Source organism: Nelumbo lutea, chromosome 1 (genome assembly GCF_056320005.1).
Source record: "Nelumbo lutea isolate HS-2025 chromosome 1, American lotus-T2T, whole genome shotgun sequence".
Lineage (NCBI taxonomy): Eukaryota > Viridiplantae > Streptophyta > Magnoliopsida > Proteales > Nelumbonaceae > Nelumbo > Nelumbo lutea.
The window spans coordinates 7,893,989-7,914,352 of NC_142684.1; the positions used below are offsets into that span (position 1 = coordinate 7,893,989).

Sequence of the window (20,364 nt, forward strand, 5' to 3'; positions counted from 1 at the left end):
AAACATTCGCTGTTATTTCTCTCTGCATTTTCAGGGTTAGGAAACCAACTATGAACTTGTGTTAATATGGCATCCGCTCTTTCTACCAGGGTTTGCATTACCGGCCAGTTGGCTTCCTTTCCTCTCGTTTGAGCTGCACTCAATAGTTGTTGTGTATGATCTCTCATTGAAATTAAGATTTCTGTGAGTTCATTAAGGTTGTTGATGCTCCTTCTGTAATGAAAAATATAACCAATCTGCTTCCCGACACATTTTTTTTGAATCATACCGAAAACCCATTATAAATAGATCAAAGATAACAGGGTAATTCACGATATAAACAAATTCAGAAGTACAATGCAGAAGAAAGAGAGGTATTGGAATTCTGTAATCTGTAGTGCGATTGGTGTTCTTTCTGCAATCATGAAGAGGGAGCACGAGGCAACTTTTTAGCAATTTCCTCAAATAGCTGATTAATATTATCTGTTGTCTTTGCAGATGTCTCAATAAAGAACATCCCATTCTTCTCCGCCTGGTTCATACCATCTTCGATAGATACTTCTCGTTTTTCTTGGAGATCAGCTTTGTTCCCTACCAAAGCCAAGACAATATCAGGGCTCCCACGTTTTTGTAGCTCCTTAACCCAGTACTGAGCTTTGTTGAATGACTGTGGATTTGTTATGTCATATACAACTACTGCAACTACAGCTCCTCGGTAGTAAAAGGGGCCAGTGCAACATATCTATCTTGCCCTGCAATGTCCCATATTTCAAACTTGACCGTTGTAGATTCTTGCAATGCTACTGTCTCTGATAAAAATGAAGCTCCAATAGTCACTTTGGATGATGGATCAAACTGTCCACGAACAAAACGAAGAACAATACAGCTTTTGCCAACACCAGAGTCCCCTAAAAGCATTAGCTTCACTCGCAAATTTTTTGAGTCACTTGCTTCAACATTCTCAAAACTGAAACATCCAACCGTCCAGAAGACGTGCTCTCTGGAAGGGAGGAGCAACCCATGGCTTGGTGAGACCTGCCTGGTTCTTCTAGGGCTACCGAAAGACATTAGTATGCACTTTACCACTTATGTAAGGGGAGTTACCAAGATTTCCAACAAACTCATTTTGGGTTTTGGATTTGGAATAGTAGAAACAATATAATTTCAAAAAAAATGCAAGAATACAAAGAGTTGATTTTTTTTGTTGCCTTTTCATGAACCAAATAACAACAAAAATTTATCTCAAACTAAAGCACCAGAGCATGTCTATGTATCGGAAATAATGGTGACAAGGTACTTATCTTAATGAATTCGCTCTCCAGTTGTAGAACGATGCATTTATCGGTAAAAGGTAATGCTCTCTAATTCGACCAAAATTGTTGATGTTCTGCGCTAATGCCCGTTTGCCGTCTTAAATTCAACAATGGGTGTGTTAAAGCTTTGAAGTTTGAAGGATGGATGTGTTAACCCATTAACGGCCACCAACTCTGCTACAATCGTACCATACGTTTCTCCGATGCTGCTTAAGCTCTCCCCTGCGCGCACTAAATACGACAAATAAATTATCGTAATGCCATTACTAGTGTTATTGAAGCATGTGCACGGCAACAGAATTACAAGGCTCTAACCACTCCACAGTCGTCCCTGGCCATCAACCCCATTAACGCTCCTGATCTGCTCAACAGAAGCTGAGGGAAGATGAACAGTGTTTTTCTCGTCTAGTTGTTAATGGGGCAGTAGTATGGGGATTAAAAAATATTGTAATAGTTTTTTTTTTTGAGGGAAAGTATGGGGATTAAAAAATATTGTAATAGTTTTTTTTTTTGAGGGAAAGGCTAATGGAAGGGGGTCTTTGTCTGACAATCATAGTACAGGGAGGTCTTTGTCACAAAACAAAGTACAAGAGGGACTTTGTCACAGACCCCCATAGTATAGGAGGGGTCTTTGTAATTTACCCAAAAAAAAGATAAGAGAAAATTTTGGGTACATATCTAATGTTATATATTTATAAAAAATAAAATATTGGGTACATCTCTAATATTGTACATTCATTGTATTTAACAAAAATAAGTTTTATACATAAGAAATAATTTTATCAATGATGAAAATGTAATACAAAATTTAATGTCAACCTATAAATCAAACAATTTTTATTTTTAGATGGTGGTTTAGTGGTTTGAGTAAAATGGTACTATAGACAAACAAAAATTAAGTTTGATAAATAATTTTTTTTTATATAATGTAAATGAAATATATAATTTTGTACATCTCTAATATTGTACATTCATTGTATTGAACAAAAATAAGTTTTATACATAAGAAATAATTTTATCAATGATGAAAATGTAATACAAAATTTAATGTCAACCTATAAATCAAACAATTTTTATTTTTAGATGGTGGTTTAGTGGTTTGAGTAAAATGGTACTATAGACAAACAAAAATTAAGTTTGATAAATAATTTTTTTTATATATAATGTAAATGAAATATATAATTTAAAGGGAAAATTATAGTCAAAGTCAATTGTACATTTAAAATTAAGTTGCAGGTTGGTCTAGAAACCAACCAAACTCTAAAAATCGGCTCTACATTTCAAATTATAAAAACCCCCGCCATGTCATCAGAGACTTATGTGGTTGTTGCCAACATGGAACTCTTATTCCATGTTGGACACAGTAGAAAACTTATATCGAAAATAGGTTCTCAGTTTCTCTCCTACTCCCTCCCTTCTCTCTCACTCTCACAATCATCTCTCGATCTCCCACTCTCTATGCTTCGGTCTATAGCCAAGTCAAAACTTTTCTTTCTCTATTGTTCTCCCTCGATCTTTCTCATTCTTCTTCCTCACTCTCCCTCTTGGTCAAAATCTCATTCTCCCTCAATCTTTTTATCATTCTCCAATCGGTGTAAATTTCATAGCCAAGAGTTTCTTGTGAATTTTATCAAATTGGTGTAATAATTTTTTAACCATACCAAGTTCATCTCATGTTCTTTTATACGATCTAATTAATACCATATAAGTGTGTAAGAAAATAAGAAAATAAAAAAGCGAGGGAGGGAGAGGGAGAGAAACTGAGGGAGAACGATAGAAATTAAGGGAGAAGGAGAGATCGACCGAGAAAGAGAACGAAAAAGATTGAAGAAGAACGATAGGGAGAGAGAGAGAGAGAGAGAGAGAGAGAATAAGAGAAATTGATATAGAGAACGTAAATCTAAAAACCAAAAACAATTTTTACTTTTTTTCAAATCACATAGTCATTGAGCAAATAAAGATCATTGTGTGTGTGTGTGAGAGAGAGAGAGAGAGAGAGAGAAACTAAAAACTATTTTTTTTCCAATCACCGAACATTAAAAGGCAATTTCAATATAAGCTTTTTATTGTGTCCAATATGGATTAAGAGTCCCATGTTGGCAATAGCCACATAACCCTCTGATGACATGGCGAAGGTTTTTATAATTTGAAATGTAACCAAAATTTAAATGTACAGCCAGCTCTGACTATAATTTTCCCTAATTTAAAACTAATCCAAAAGCAATGCTATTTCTTATCTACATGGTGGGTCAATGATCCAACTTTTCAAAAGAAAAAATGCATGATGTCATAATTGAATAATTAATATCTAAGTTTATTTTTAATCATATTGTTACTTTTTTTAATTTTCAATTTCTATCATAACTATGATATATCTAAAACTCAAGTAATTAATATGAAGAAAAATTTCTCACATGCAATGATATTATATATATATATTAAAAGTTCTAGAGCAAGAAAACAAGAATTTAAATATTTTTGTCAAAACTATGGTTTAAAATATAAACATTTTATATTAGATGTTAAACACAGATGGAATTCTACCTATGCTATGCTAGAAAGTTTTATTTTTCACAAACAAATTCTTAGTGATTTTTATAATGCCAAAATGCCTAATGATATTATATTTGAGGAAGACTGGGAAATGACAATTTGTATAAGAGATTTTTTAAAACATTTTTATGATGCAACTAATGAATTATCGGGTATTTATTATTCAACTAGTTGTAATTTAGCTTATAAATTAATGGTGATTAGTGATTGTTTTGCAAAATATAGAAATATCCATAATTTAACAGTATTGTTGAAATAATGGAAAATAAATTTAAAAAATATTGGAAGAACATTTCTCCTATTTATTGCTTAGTTACAATATTAGATCCTAGGATTAGGAAAGATGATTTAAATATTTTACTTGAAACATATTGTGAAAATATGAATATTGAAATTGTAAATAAAAAAATTAATAGTTTATTATTTGAAATGTACAATTTATATGAATATGAAGTAATAGGAAATAATTCTACAAGTTGCACAGTTGCATCTTCTACTTTTGAATTTGAGCCCAGTAGTAGAAGATAAAAACATTTTTATTTAATAAGTAGAAGACAAAAATCTATTACTTGGACAACAAGTTCATTTATTGAACTTAATTTTTATTTATAAGCAAATTTTTCTACTTTAGGTGAGGGAACAAATAATTTTGATATTTTAGCTTGGTGGAATGAACATTCAAAAAATTATCCAGTTCTCGCTGCCAAGGCACGTGATTTACTAACCCCTCCAGTGTCTAAAGTTCCATCGGAGTCTTGGTTTAGTGCAGGTACTAGGGTGCCGGATGACAAGAGAAGCTATATGAATAATGAAAGTATAGAGATGTGCATATGCTTTAAAGATTGTATGGATGCTGAAAGCATATTACAAGACAAAGAAGGGCATGGCACTACATCCGATATTTCATATGAAGCAAATGATGAAAGTCATGAACAATAGGAGAAAATCAGAAAATGATGAAGTCAATATTTTTTGTATACTAACACAATAGTTGTATAGCATTTTTTCAAATTATTGTAAATTTTGTTTTAATTTTATTTAATTTATTTGCTATTTTTTTAACAATGTAATTTTGTATTTTCAAGTTGTAATTATATTGTATTTTTTATATTTTATTACTTTATTCCATTTTCCAATTTTCATATTTCCAATTGGTTATCCCATTCTTATTTGGTTAAGTATTTATTTTTTTCATTTATTTGTTAGTTTTCTCATTTCTTATTTTTCAAATAGTTTCCAAATCCCAAAGGAAAGTTAAATATTTTAGTTTTACACTTTAATTTAGCAAAGAAATAAAAAAATAAAAAATGTCAAAAAACAAAAAAAAAGGTAAAAAAAACGAATTTGGCTCGATTCGGCCCACGCCCTAGCCCAGCTTGTGGCCCAACCCGGCCCAACAAGGCCTACTGGGCTTGAGCCATGGGCCATGCTATATCGACCCCCTAAGTTATCCTAGGGGAAGGTGTAATAGCCTGCGGGCCGACACAACATGACCTACATTTTGGATGGACCGCTCGCACGACCCATTTTACACCTCTACTCAAGCCATATATAGCAGCCCTCATTCGTTCAACCTCATTGCCGTTGGACGACAATCGATCGGAACACATCTCCAACAAGGCAACAAAAGGGTCGTCGAAGCTAAGTTGGAGAGGCTACTTGAGAACGAGCAGCAGGTCAGCAGCAGCCATTGAGTCTTGGTTGGCCATCATTGGTTTCATACGTTCAACAACCATTGAGTATCGGTTGTTGGCCATCAACAGGTCAGCAACAACAAGTCATCGGCAGCCATTATCGTCATTCAACCCATCAATGTCAGAACCCATCATAAAGATTCGATCTTGGTTTCCTCCACCTCTAAGTGTTGCTACGCATGGGGTGATTTCAATTTGCTATGGAATGGAAGTCATGACCACCCAGTATTTGTTGTCGACGTCACAGGACAATCCTTTACGCTCATCCCTCTCCTCCACCGATGTCAAACACTAGTATTCTTAAACAGCAAAGAATAAAATTTTTATTCTAATACAAGAATTTCTAAAAACCAACAGGTAGAAACATTGACAAACAAACTCTAAATAATTTTCTTTGCTCCTTAAGCTAAATTTGAAAGGAGTATAAATACAAATTTGTAGAATACATAGATTCGGTTTGAAAAGAGTACAAATACAAATATATACAATGCACATACATACAAAATAATACAGACTACAAAATTTTACATTCTATATTTATATTTGTATTCCTTTCAAACTGAGCCTTAGATCTAATGATGATTTAGGTGAAAAGTTTGGTCATACTTGGTTTGACAGTCCCAAATAACTCCCAATGGTTCTTGAGAGTTAGGTATGCACAGTTATTTTTAATGTATTAAATGGAATATTTCTAATGTGGTATCATTCCACTAAAAATCTCATTGAAATTTATCAATTGTGTCGGCCATTAAATTGGGTAGAGAGAAAAGTAGATATAGCGTAAATTGGGATAGATTCTTTGGCTGAACAATGTTCCTTTTTTACTAAGCACACAATTGCTCCTTTTCAGTCTTCAAACTTTGATGAAACCCACTATAAATACAATTCATCATTTTTATCACGTTGATAGTGGGCTGGATATTAGGAGTTGAACAATCAAAGCCTTGTTCCAGTTTCAGACTAAAATCGGAGCTACAGTTTGCAAAATCTAGCACAAGAAGGTTGGGCCTATTTTTGTGGTCTTAAATAAATGAAATTTTAGGACAGGAATGTTAAAGTTTTTAAGATGTTATGGATTAGCCCAAAGTTATAGAGCAGCCATTTAGGCTTATAGAGAGGGATGTCAATGGGTTAGGTTAAATGGTAAATGGGCTTCATGTTAGGATCAATATATTTGTCTTTAGGGTTGGGTTAGGGTTTTGATTTTTCAATTTGAATTAGGTTCAGGTTTTGGATGACCCATCCTGCCAGGTTATGATATCTTGACTTCTAACTCTATAGCTTTAAGGCTTAAGATTTATTTATATATTGGTTTTGATTTTTTTTTTTTGGATAATAGCATATAAGGGCAACTTTTGGGCCCTAATATCCGTAAAACTAATATTTTTAAAAAAATTTCAAAAATAGGGTAACTTTTGAAAAATAATATCAATAAAGGGCAGAATCATTGTTCATCTTCTTCCTCTTGCAATCTATTCATCAACACTGCTACTCGCTGCCGCTTCCGCCTATCTCCGCCCACCTCCAGCAATGTTGCCGGAGGCGGAGGCGAAGGTGGGCGGAGGTGGTAGAGGCGGTGGCGACGGCGACACTGGTGCTTATTTTTCTGCCTAACATTGTCACTTCCTCCTCCGCCTCCGGCAATGTTGCTGGAGGTGGGTGGAGACAGAAGCGATGGCGACACTAGTGGGCGGAGGTGATGGTGTTGGGCAGAGAAATAACCACCAGCGCCTCCGCCCACCTCCAGCAACGTTGCCAGAAGTAGAGGTAGAGGTGGGCAAAGGACAGGTGGAGGCGTTGCCAGAGGCGGTGCTAGCGAATAGATTACAAGAGGAAGAAGATGAACAATGAATCTGCCCTTTATTGATATTATTTTTCAAAAGTTACCTTATTTTCGAATTTTTTTTTAAAAATATTACTTTTATTGATATTAGGGCCCAAAAGTTACCCTTACTATATTCCCATTTTTTCTTTTGAGATAAATATTTTAAAATACCCCTATGACTTAAGAAATTGACTAACCCTTACTTTTACATACTTTCTTAAAATGCCCTTAAATTTCAATTTCGAAATGACTGATATATTTTTGAAAAAACCAAAAATACCCTTTCTCTTTTAACCCCAACCTCTGTTGATTTTGTTCAGCTTCAAACTTCATCAGCACCGAACCAATGCCAGTCTTTTTCACGAGGGTTGTGAGAAACTCTACACATGATCTAAATGCCGCTCCCCAAATCGTCAGCCATAGCTGTCTGAGAACCACAAATCCAACGTCGTTCTGCTGATAACTCATCATTTACTAGAGAGAAAGTATGAATTCAGCATTGTTGTATCTGCGAAAGCTTGAACGTATTATCGTTGTAGAAGATTCGAAACCGCGAGGGGTTCGAGTCTGGTTGGATACTTAGCGGCAGAAGATTCGAAAAGCTGGAAACGCATTCTTCCTCGAAGTGGCTTCATAGGCCCCAGCGGCAGGTTTCATGTCTCAGAGGATTCGGAGAGTCCTCGATGTATCCACTACAATTTCTACCCAAACCAAGGAAGATAAAACATTTCATAAGGAATCTCGAGTCGCATCTGCCTCACCAGCGACAATTTGAAGCGCAAAACCAATAAGCCATAAACCGTAGCAGCTTTACCAGTAATTATGTACCCAATGGCAGAGGGTAGTGTTAAATCTTGATTTATTCTCAATGATTCAATTTGAAGCGCAAAGCCAACAAGTCATCACTGCGTCGATTTGAGGACCGTGACCCCAGTTAACTTCCCAACTTGACTTGGATCTCAACATCGAAGAGCTGGTGTAGATCAACGAACCCCTTCTGTCGGAGGAAGGATTGAGTTTTGTTTTGAAATTGTTTGATGGTGAAGGTTAATAAATTAATGTGATTTTGGTACTTGATAGCGGCGTGGTGGTGATGGTGGTATTGGAGGTAACAACGGTGCTTGTGGTACTGAATGTAACGGCGGCGGTGGTGGTGGAGCTGAACTTACACCAGCGTAATTCTTCTTGCCGTGAGCTGATGGGGTGAAGACGTAGCTTCTGGGTTTTCACTGGCAGATTGGTAGGAGGTGCCGATGGATCTAGCGTTGGCGTTGGTGCTGGTGCCATGTACTATTAGATATACTACGAGAAAGAGAACCCAGTTTTGGGCAAAGCCTAAGACGACTTTCACGGGCCATCATTTTCTTCTCATCATTTTTTATTGAATCGATAAAACGACGAGGAATTAGTTGGGTTTTATTTTGAAATGGACCCAGATTATTAGGTTCTTTTAAATTTTTCATGTTTATTTTTTATGGTGCGCAATCTAGCCGGTCCTAGCTATCAAAGATCTTGTCTCGGGCTGGAGCATAAGATGCCTGAAACGAAGGGAAAAGAGAGTAATCTCTAGGGAAGAACCCGGTGAGAATGCTCCGAAGCTCAAGTCAGTATTTCCTCAAAGGCAAGATAAAACCAGATGGCGCAAAGTTCACATACCTCTTTTTGGGGGGAAGGAGGCCTTTTATAACCACTTCGCGCACTCACTCCTAAGCTTCTGTCAGGTCGGGTATGATTACCCCTGCGCTTCTGCCAGTTCGGTTGTCATCACCTCTACTGGGGCAGAACCGCCACTGCTCTCTTTGTCAGAGCCGTCTCTGTAACTGGAGATGGCGGTGGCAAGTGACAGTGGCAGGTGGCCGTTGAAGTGCGACTATCAAGCGTCAGATCCCAAGTCAGTCAGGTGCGCCGCCTCAGGATACGAACTCCTTCGGTGTCAGGTACGATACGGTTGTTCAGTTCGACATCCTAGAGGCGAAGTGCAGGAGTGGTGTGCGAAGTGAAGTCTTGAGTTCGGATGGAGGTGTCGCTCGAACTGCCATGGGTCGGGCCAGTTCGGGTTGTCTCGTAAGGCTCAGGCTCCTTGCGGGGAGTTCAGGCTCTTTATATGGAGTTTGGGTTCCTTGTAGGGAGCTCGGGCTCCTTGTAGGGAGTTTGGACTTCTGGTTCCTCCTTTTGGAGCTCGCGCCTTGGGCGTGTTGTTGTGCCGAGGTGTTGCCTTTGCCACGTGTTGAGTGGTTATGAGGTTGGGTCAAATCATCCTTCATCAATTGCCCCCCCACTCCTCTTGCAAAGGGACTTGCCCTGGCACGGGGAGTTCGCGAGGTGGTGGGTGGATTTGACCCGTAATTCGAACTCGTTTTGACTGATAGTACGAAGTGCACATTCGTCAAGATCTTTCCAGGTTTCTCGAGTGCCAAAAAGTTGGGAAACGCGCCAATCCATCTATAAATGCTGACAGATGTGACAGTGCGCGTTATTTTAGAATTCAAAAAAGCATGATGCTGGGAGACGTGACAGCGGGCGTCTTTTCAAATTTTGAAAAAGCGATCTGCTGACGCCTTTAATGCGGGGAGATGTGTGCTGGCGCTCTTTCAGTTTTAAAAGACGTGCGGCCAGTCACGTCTCAGTCTCAAGAGACGTGCGGTCAGCGTGACTGCAAGCCGTTGGATTCGCTTTGATCAGAACCGTTGATTTTTGGTTACTATGGGTATAAATAGTGGGGGACCCCAGTCTCTTTGTCACTCTTGTGTTTTGCTTCTTGAGCTCGCGTCCAAGTTTCCGTAGTCTGTTTGCCTTCTTTTCGGGTGAGTCTACTTTCTTCTTGATCCTTCTCCTTCCGATGTCTAGCTCGGATAGCTCAGACAGTTCGAGTGGGTCAGATGCAAGTTCTACGAACTGAGTTGCATCCCCTGACAACCCTAGTGAACCCGAGGTAGAGCTCGAGGAAGAGTTTGAACCCATAGGCCAAATCGCCTCGGGTAGTTTGGCGTCCTCCTCCCATCGAGGTCAGACGTTAGACAAGTTTGGGCCCTCGACCATGACGCCTGAGGGGCTTCACACCCTTATTAACCAGTTTAACTTGCCTAGGGAGTACACCTATTTTATACCCTTGGGCAGTTTCCCTTGGGAACATGGTCCTGATGAGATTGTGATATTCCTGGAGCAGCTCGCTGTTGGGTTGCGCCTGCCTTTCCACCCCCTTATTGTCGAGGTCATGAACCACTTCGGCGTTATTGTCGGCCAGCTTCACCCGAATTCTATTCGTAACTTGGTGGGGACAATCTCCCTATTTTGCGAACAGATCTTGCCCTTAGACTTTGATATTTTTTCTTCCATTCTAATGCTTAAGAAGCAAGCAGGTTCCCTTCCCGGACGTAGGCGTGCGTATTACTTGTCTCCTCGCCTGGGGTTTAAGCTCGTACACGATCTTCTCAACAAGGTCCTGGCATGGAAACGAGACTACTTTGGGGTGCAAAGTGCGTTGAGGTGGCCATTCCAAACTGGGTGGGGGATGGCTACCCCTGATGCCGATGTTACGCTTGATAGGGAGACTGCAAAGGGCCTTCGGGAATGGGCACGGCTTGGGCTAAAATGCCACCATTATCTGACGAAGGCTAAGCTCATCGAGGCCGGTCTGAGTTCGGGTAGGTTCCTTACTCAAAGGCTTGCCTTTTGTTTTGTTCTGTTCTTTAGTTTTCTTGATGCCGTGCTCTTTTTGCAGGTGTGATGGACTCAAAGAAGACTCGTGGTGGGAACCTGTTCCACGCCATGAAGAGGAGGAAGCGAGTCGCAAAACGAACTCGTGTCGAGCTGCCCCGAGATTCGGAGCCCGAGGTATTGGACTACCCGTCAGTGGATTCGTCCAGGGAGCCCGAGATGGCCCCTCCAATACAGGAAGCGGCAGGGGCCCCTTATGCCGAGGCTACTTACACGGGGGCTCCTGCTTACTCTGAGTCAGCTTATACACGAGCTGGGCCTTCAAGCTCGGGGGCTCATGGCGAGTTCAGGAGCGTGTTGTCGCCGAACCACGCTCTTCAGAAGAGTAGGGAGGCCATTTATCCTGAGGAGGTCGCATCATAGACCGAGCTTCCTTTGAACCAAGTAGCTTGTCGTGCTGCCACTCATGCCATGGTGGTAAGTAAACAATTTCTTGTCGGGCTTTTTGCTTTTATCTTTCTTGCTATCGTTCTTTTGATCATTTGTTATTTTTCTTTTTGGTAGGTGAATTCTTCTATCCATGCCTTGGCGGCCCAAGTGGAAAGGAGCTTGAGGCAGGTGCGAGCTGCCAAAGGTGTTTTCCGTGTTGCCGAGGTGGCTTCTCGAGGTGCTGAGGTGGTTTCTCGCGCTGCACAGGCCAGGGTAGCGAGGTCTCAGAGAAATACCAAGGCCATGGGAGTTGTGGTGAAGCATATGGTGGACCTGAGGCTAGATTTGCAGCATCAGGTCGAATACCTTCAAGAGGATATTAGGGAGATGACGTAGATTTTTTCTCAAGGCATCGAGGATGCCAAGAAGAAGGCCGTCGATGAATATATCGCCACGTTGCGCTTTGATGACCTGATGATGGGCTCGTACAGAAGGGGCTTTAAACTAAGCCGGTGGATGATCCGGAATACATACCCTGAGCTCGATATTAGCGCTATAACCACTTCGCGCATTACTCAGGAGATGACCAATGCTGCAGACGGTGAACCAGACTCTGAGGATGAGGCAGGACCTTCGGGTGTCGTTGAAGTGCCTTCTGATGATGACGAGGTGCCTCCAGGCCTATGAGCTCGATATGTATATATATATTTTTTTGGATATGTACACTCCCTTATTTTGCAATGGAATGATTTTCTTTTGGTTAAGTGTTGGTTGCTCTCTCACCGAATTGACAGTATTTGCCAAACTAATCGTATGCCCAATCTGTTTTGCCCGGGTTAATGCACTCGTGCGGCTTGTTTTGCCTTAGCTTGCCTATGCCGAGGTCCTTGTTAGCTTGGCATTCTAGCCTTAAGGCTCTGGTAGCGACTTAGTTCACTTTGCTTGGTGATCTATAGATAGTATCGTCTCAAGTTAATGACGCTCCACGCTCAGGGTACTTGTTTGCCCTCTAAAGTTTCGAGCTCGTATGCCCCCCGAGCACTCTCTTTACTCTGTAGGGCCCTTCCCAATTCGGTCCAAGTTTGCCTACGTCGTGCTCAGGTGCCATGATCTTACGGAGAACCAGATCACCGACGCGGAAGTTCCACTTCTTTACTCTGGCATTGTAGTACCGAGCTACTCTTTGCTGGTAAGTTGCGGTCCGGATGTACGCGAGGTCTCTTACCTCGTCCAGTAGGTCGAGGTTGGTACGTAACTCATCTCCGTTTGTTTGATCGTCATACGCTTCTAGTCGCAGTGTAAGCACTTCGATCTCTACCGGGATTACCGCTTCAGTGCCGTATGTGAGGCTAAAGGGGGCTTCTCCCGTGGTGGTTTTTTTCGTAGTTCGGTGATCCCATAGAACACTTGGTAGCTCGTCCGCCCACAACCCTTTAGCTCAGTCTAGTCATGCTTTCAATACACGGAGGATAGCTCTGTTCATTACTTCTGTCTGACCGTTTGCCTGCATGCAACCGATGTGAAGTTCTGCCGAATTCCCATATCTTGGCACCATTCCTGAAACTTGATATCCTTGAACTGCTTGTCGTTACCGGAGATCAGTACCTGAGGTAACCCAAAGCGACATACTATGTTCTTCCAAAAGAAGTTCTGTATTTTTCAGGCTGTAACTGTTGCCAGAGGTTCAGCTTCTATCCACTTTGTGAAGTAATCTACCGCCACCACTAGGAAATTCCTCCCACCTGTTGCTGGCGGGAATGGCCCCAGGAGGTCGATGCCCCATTGAGCAAAGGGCCATGGACTAGTGCGGTACTTGAGGTCGGCGGCGGGCTGATGGTGGATATTGGCATGCTTCTGACACTTGTCGCATTTTCTAACGAGCTCGACGACCTCTGCCTTCATCATTGGACAGTAGTACCCTTGTTGAAGTGCCTTTTGGGCGAGGGCCCTACCTCCCAAGTGTCTGCCGCACAGACCCTCATGAGTGTTGCGGAGTATGAGCTCGGCTTCGACAGGTCTTAAGCAACACAGGAAGGGGAGCGTGTAGGACCATCGGTACAGCCGTTCATCTATTATGACGTATTTGGCTGCCTAGCGCTGCACACTCCTGGTTGCATTGCGGTCCGCAGGGAGGGTTCCGTCTAGCAAGAAGCTCGCGAGTGGGTCGATCCAGCTCGGCTCTGCTTCAAGGACGGGAGAGACCTCCTCTGCCCCACCAAGAATGCTAGGCCGAGGTAAGTCTTCTATGTACACGGTTCTCATGGCGTTGTGACTTATGTTGACTAACCGGGACATGGCATCAGACTCGGTGTTCTCTAACCTCGGGATTTGCCTGATGAAGTGTGACTAGAAGTTGAGCAGAGCCTCCTTTAATTTTGCTAGGTAGGCGATCATAGTTTGCTCGCATGCTTCGTATTTGCCCGTAACCTGGTTGACCACAAGCTGGGAATCGCTGCGGATAACTATGTGTTTTGCTCTTACTTTTTGTGCTAAGTTCAGTCTGGCTATCAATGCCTCATATTCTGCCTCGTTGTTGGATGTCACGAACTCAAAGCGTAGTGCGTATTCCAATTTCGTGCCACCCGGGCCACGCAGCACTGTTTCAACCCCACTACCCTACTGATTCGAGGAGCCATCTACGTGAAGGATCCAGGGCTCCTCATACTTTATTGTTTTGGGAGCTCCGAGCTCACCCGAACTGGGGATCTCGGGCTCAACTGGCCTAGGGACTTCGAGGCTGAACGTGCACTCGGCGATAAAATCTGCTAAGGCTTGGGCCTTAATAGCAGTTTGTGGCTTATACTGGAGGTCATACTCGCTGAGCTCGATGGCCCACTTCGTCAGCCGACCGGAAACCTCGGGCTTGAGTAAGGCTTGCCTCAGAGGTTTGTTAGTTAAGACGATGACAGTGTGAGCCTGGAAATATGGGCGGAGTTTCTGAGCTGCAAATACCAATGCGTATGCTAGATTTTCTATCTGCGGGTATCTCGTCTCTACTCCCTGCAAAATTTTACTAACATAATAGATGGGTTGTTGGACCCAATCTACCTCTCTTATTAGTACCGAACTGACCACCTCGTCGCTTGCCGAGAGGTACAGTTCTAAGACCTCGCCCTCCTCGGGCCTGGTTAAGATCGGCACACTAGCGAGGTAGTTTTTTAGCTCATCGAACGCGAGTTGGCAGTCTCGGGTCCATTCGAACCCTTTGCCTTTGATTGCTTTAAAGAAAGGCAGACAACGGTCTGCCGATTTGGACATGAAGCGGCTCAGAGCGGCTATGCGGCTGTTTAGCCTTTGAACCTCTTTTACTTTTCGAGGTGGTCTCATATCTAAGATGGCTTTTATCTTGTCCGGGTTGGCCTCAATACCGCGCCAGTTGATGATGTACCCTAGGAACTTACCCGATGTGACACCGAATACACACTTGTTTGGGTTTAGTTTCATGCTAAATTGACGCAGAATTTGGAAGACAGAATCTAAGTCTTGTATTAATTCCTGTGAAAACTGTGTTTTGACGACCATGCCGTCTACATAACACTCTATTTTTGTGCCAAGTAAGGGCCAAAACAACTTATTTACAAGTCTTTGGAAGGTCGCCCCAACATTCTTCAGTCCGATGGGCATGACCTTGTAGCAGTACAGGCTGAACTCGGTTATGAAGGTGGTTTTGTCCTCATCGGACTGGTCCATCCTGATTTGGTTGTAGCCCGAGTAGGCGTCCAAGAAGCTTAGCAACTCATGTCCCGAGGTCACGTCCACTAGGCGGTCAATTCTGGGGAGGGGGAAGCAGTCTTTCGGGCAAGCTCGGTTCAGGTCGGTGTAATTGACGCACATGTGCCACTTGTTGTTTGCCTTTTTCACCAGCACTAGGTTGGCTACCCAACTCAGGTAATGAACTTCCCTTATGAAGTCTGCTGTGAGGAGCTTTTGGACCTCTTCGTCGACCGCCCTCCAGCGTTCCGGGGCTAAGTTGCATTTTTCTGTCTAACGGGTCTGACTACAAGGTCAATATTAAGTTTGTGAGTTATAAGGCTAGGGTTAATACAGGACATATCGGCCACGGACCATGCAAAAATATCTAAATTTTGAAGTAAGAAACTCAACAGTTCGGTTCGTAGAGGTTCCTGGACGGAAGCACCGATCTGTAGCGTCCGAGCTAGGTCCACAACCGAAGTTGGGATCACGATCATTTCTTCTGTGGGCGCAGCTCGTTCTTTGCCTTGCTCCGTAGGCTGCTCCAGTTTGAGATCGTCGACCACCTTGGTTTTTCCCTTCAGGGCGGCAACATAACACTTGCGGGACTCAAGCTGGTCGCCCCGCGCTACCCCCACACCGAAGTCTGTAGGGAACTTCATTGCCAAATAGTAGGTGGAGACCACTGCTCGCAGGACATGCATGATTGGTCACCATATTATGGCATTGTATGGGGAGGGGGTCGTGACCACCAGGAAATCGTGGTTGAGTCTCACTGCACAAGGCCATGTGCCGACTTCCACAGGTACTATTATTTTCCCGAGGGGCCTGACTTCCTCTCTGTTGAAGCCCACCAGAGGAGTGTTCGTGGGCTTCAAATCGCTTTTCTGCAACTGAAGCTGGTCAAACGCGGACTTGAAGAGGATGTTCGTCGAGCTGCTTGAATCCACAAGTACGTGCCTGACTTCGAAGTCGCTGATCCTTAGTTTTATGACAAGCGCGTCATCGTTGGGGTAGAGGACCCCTCGCACCTCTTTGGAGGGTTTTGTTCTTCTCGGCCCGCTTCGCGAACTGACATTCGGGCCAGTGCCGAAGTACAACCTGCTACCACCGAACCTCCCACTATCACGTGGATGGTTCCCCAAACTGGCCTCTCCTCTGGAGGCTGTCTTTGCGATGGTTCGGTTGGCCTACTGCTGGATTCAGGGGCATCCCTTCCGTGCTCCCCTTGCCGACCTGTCTTATTGTTATTATTATTATTATTATGCTGTACAAAATTTCTCAAGTATTCGCGACGGATGAGTCCCTTTATCTCATTGAGGAGATTATTACACTGTTCGGTACTGTGACCGTGATCTCTATGGAAACTGCAATACAAGTTTTTATTTCTCTCGTTTGGGTTTCCTTTTAGGTGAGATGGCCATTTTACGTATGGGGCATCTTTGATTGTCATCAAGATCTCGGTCCGCCTCGCGTTCAAGGGTGTGTAGTCTGTCCGAGCTGCTAAGGGAGCTCGTAACGGCTAGCTCGACTTCGTCTCCTAGACCGGGTTTTTTTTTGTCGACTGGGTTGGAGGGCTCGCCTTCCCTCTTCCTTTTCTCGATCCCACTTTTGACCCTTTGGTTGATCTCTTCTTCTGTTCTCATAAACTTATCCGCGAGCTTGAGGAATTCGGCTACGGTCGTGGGTTGGCTAGCTACCATGTGCCATTTGAACTCCTTGTGTGTTACTCCTCTCTTGGTCGCCGCGAGCTGCACCGCTGGGTCCAGTTGCGGTATCTGCAAGCATGCGCCATTGAACCGCTTGTTGTAGCCCCGGATGGACTTTCCTTCCCTTTGGATTACTCCGAAGATTCTTTCCTCGGTTCTAGGGCACCGCTTACTGGTAACGAAGTGTGCGGTGAAGAACTGCACGAACTGAGTCCAGCTTTTTATCGACCCGGGGGCCAGGTTCCTGTACCAAGTGTGGGCCACCCCCCTGAAGGTGGTGGTGAAGGCCACACACATGCATGATTCACTGGCCCTAGCTAGGTGCATTTGGGACTAGAAGGCATTGACGTGGTCGTTGGGGTCGAAGGACCTATCATACTTGTCCAAAAGGGGGGAGCTTGAAGTGTTTGGGCATGGGGACTGCAAGGAGTTTCGATGAGAGGGGGGAGGGAACTGAGAGAATAGGGGCAACTTTTACCTCGTCCAAGTTTGTCTCTTCTTTACCTCTGAGCTCGAGCAGGACACAGGTGGCAGTTCGACAATTTCGCTGGCGTCTTCATTGCTGAGTGGGCCTGGTGCTGGCGCTGCTGGCCTCTGTGTTGTCGAGCTCGATGGGTCCGGACTGTTGGTAGTCTGCCGCTAGGACAATGAATCGTTTCTCTATTAGCAGGAGCTCAGACTTGGAGTGTCGAGATACTGACTTGGCGGGCGAGGTTCCTGACCCACCGGCGAGCTACGAGGCGGGGGTGATTTTTCTTTCCCCTCGGCCCGGGGATGAGGCCTGGCTCTTGGGGGGGGGATTATGAAGTTGGGAGGCTTCTCCTTGGTGATGGCGTCCACCCTGAGGGGAGGGCTTAACCGGCTTTGGAGCAGGGTGCCAAGGTGGAAGTTGTGGTTGGTTCAGAGGCAGTTGGGGGAACTACTGCTGATAGTGATACTGAGAGAGGTGGGGCAGTACTTGGTGCTGCTGGAGCTGATGTTGCTGGAATTGTTGCATTTGGGCTTGCATTGCTCGCATGCATTGCATCAGGTCATCCAACTGGTTCTGGCTGGTCGCTAGGGGGACAACAGTTGGTTTGGTAAAGGTTATTTCGACAGGGAGAGGAAAGGAGACGTTCATGGTGGGGAGGTTTACGGGCACCACTATTCGTGGTGCATTCAGGCTGGGGATCCCATCCACCGGAAGGGGGATGGTGATCTGTCCGATGCACACCACGGGGACTTGAAGTTGTTCCCTGGCGGTGTTCATCTCCATGCCACGTCCAGTATTGTTGGAAGAAGCCATGAGTGTTGGGGTTTTTTGGGAAAAAAAGGGGGTTATGAGAATTTTAGAGGGATGCTTTTAGAAGTGTTTCCCACAGACGACGCCAACTGATGGTGAGCAATCCGACCAGTCCTAGCTGTCAAAGATCTTGCCTCGGGCTGGAGTAGAAGGTGCCTGAAACGAAGGGGAAAGAGAGTAAGCTCCGGGAAAGAACCCAGTGAGAATGCTCTGAAGCTCAAGTCAGTATTTCTTCAAGGGAAAGATAAAACCAAATGGCGCAAAGTTCACATACCTCTTCTTGGGGGGAAGGGGGCCTTTTATAACCACTTCGCGCACTCACTCCTAAGCTTCTGTCAGGTCGGGTATGATTACCCCTGCGCTTTTGCCAATTCGGGTGTCATCACCTCTGCTGGGGCAGAACCGCCACCGCTCTCTTTGTCGGAGCCGTCTCTGTAACTGGAGATGGTGGTGGCAGGTGACGGTGGCAGGTGGCCGTTGAAGTGCGACTGTCAAGTGTAAGATCCCAAGTCAGTCAGGTGCACCGCCTCAGGATACGGACTCCTTCGGTGTCAGGTACGATACGGTTGTTCAGTTCAACGTCTTGGAGGCGAAGTGCTGGAGTGGTGTGCGAGGTGAAGTCTTGAGTTCGGATGGAGGTGTGGCCCGAACTACCTTGGGTCGGGCCAGTTCGGATTGTTTCGTAGGGCTCAGAGTCTAAGGGAGAGCTCGGGCTCCTTGCGGGGAGTTAGGGCTCTTTATAGGGAGTTCGGGCTCCTTGTAGGGAGCTTGGATTGCTGGTTCCTCATTTCGGAGCTCGCACCTTGGGCATGCTGTTGTGTCGAGCTATTGCCTTTGCCATGTTGAATGATTACGAGGTCACACCAAATCTTCCTTCATCAATTTTAAAATTTTGAAAAACAATAAAGGATAAAATCAACATTTTGACCCCTTTCCTAGGCATTTCGTCAGTTAACTTTGAAAAAAATTGATATGAAAAAGATATAAAATCATTTTGACTTTTTTTATACTTTTAACTATTCATCTTTCCTCTCCTTTCCCGTGTTCCTTCATGCCATGACACTCTCCGTTTGATAGTAAGACTAATTACTATCGTCACAAGAGTTACCATCGCCCCCAAATTACAGGAGACCTTAAGAGCCCATAATGACTATTCGAAAGCCAAAAACATGGTTTTTCGTTGAAGCAGATTGCTCGTAGATGGTCCAGAAAATGGCTGATCGCCTATTTGATTTGGGCTCTCTAGATTTTTTTCATCATAGCTAAGAGGCTGTCCATTATTGAACCCACCTTGGAAAGTTAAAAACCGTTGCACTTCAGCCCTCCCAAACACTATGGTTTCTCCAAAACAGCTCAACCAATGCTCCAGGGCCCGTTCAGCTGGTCGTCATCGCCACCTCACCCATCGCTGCTGGTTTTCAGACGATAGTGAACAGGGGTGGAGAGGTTCTGTAACTGCTGCAACTACATCTTTTCCTTTAATTAATTTTGTCTGGACATCAGAAACTATTGATCGCAGCCAAAAGTGCTCTCTTAATATTTGTAGTAACATTAATCTACTAATTTGGTTTCAAATGGAATTAATAATTTTTTAAGAAATCTGCCAAGTTTATTCATTGGGCTAGACTCCTGAAAAGAATTGAATTGTGTAAAATGCTCTAACAAGTAGAAAACTCATGCTCTAACAAACTACCATGTGCCTTTTCTATCTTCAAGGATGTGAATTTACCAGTATTGGTTATGTATCAAGGATGTTAAGCGGGCATAAGTGTTATGTATCTTCATGTTAGTATGTTCCAGATGAAATATTCACCTAATAATCAATTCTGGTGATCAAACGTGTGTTTTGTGGGAATGTTACTACAGGCCAGAGGCTTTTTGTGTTCGGAACAGCTGATGTATTAAGGTATGTATGAAGATCATGTCCATGAATTCTGATTTGAAGAATTGCGAATGACTTTAAAACAAAACCGGCAAATGCACAAATAACAAAGCTTATAACAAGTAGCAGATATCCAACATTAAGCATTCTAGATTGTCTAGGCCCATTATTCGGTACAAACTACAAAGTTAGTCAAAACCTGATTAAACCACTCTGCTAGTTTATTTATTTGATTAGGCGCATTCGGCTGGCCAGTACGGGGTTGACACGTGTCAATTAGTGGGTGTCAGAAAAGGCCCATTGTGGGGCCCAGTTACGGGGCACCACGTGACTCCACCAGATTATCGG

At 43.5% G+C, this 20,364-nt stretch overlaps 1 pseudogene across 1 annotated transcript; it reads right to left on the minus strand.

Moving 5' to 3' along the window:
- Positions 1-228: 228 nt before the first annotated feature.
- On the minus strand, positions 229-1,001 carry LOC148873396 (ras-related protein RABF1 pseudogene; annotated as a pseudogene). The gene has a single exon (XR_016105577.1). The product of XR_016105577.1 is annotated as a ras-related protein RABF1 pseudogene (transcript).
- Positions 1,002-20,364: the final 19,363 nt, after the last annotated feature.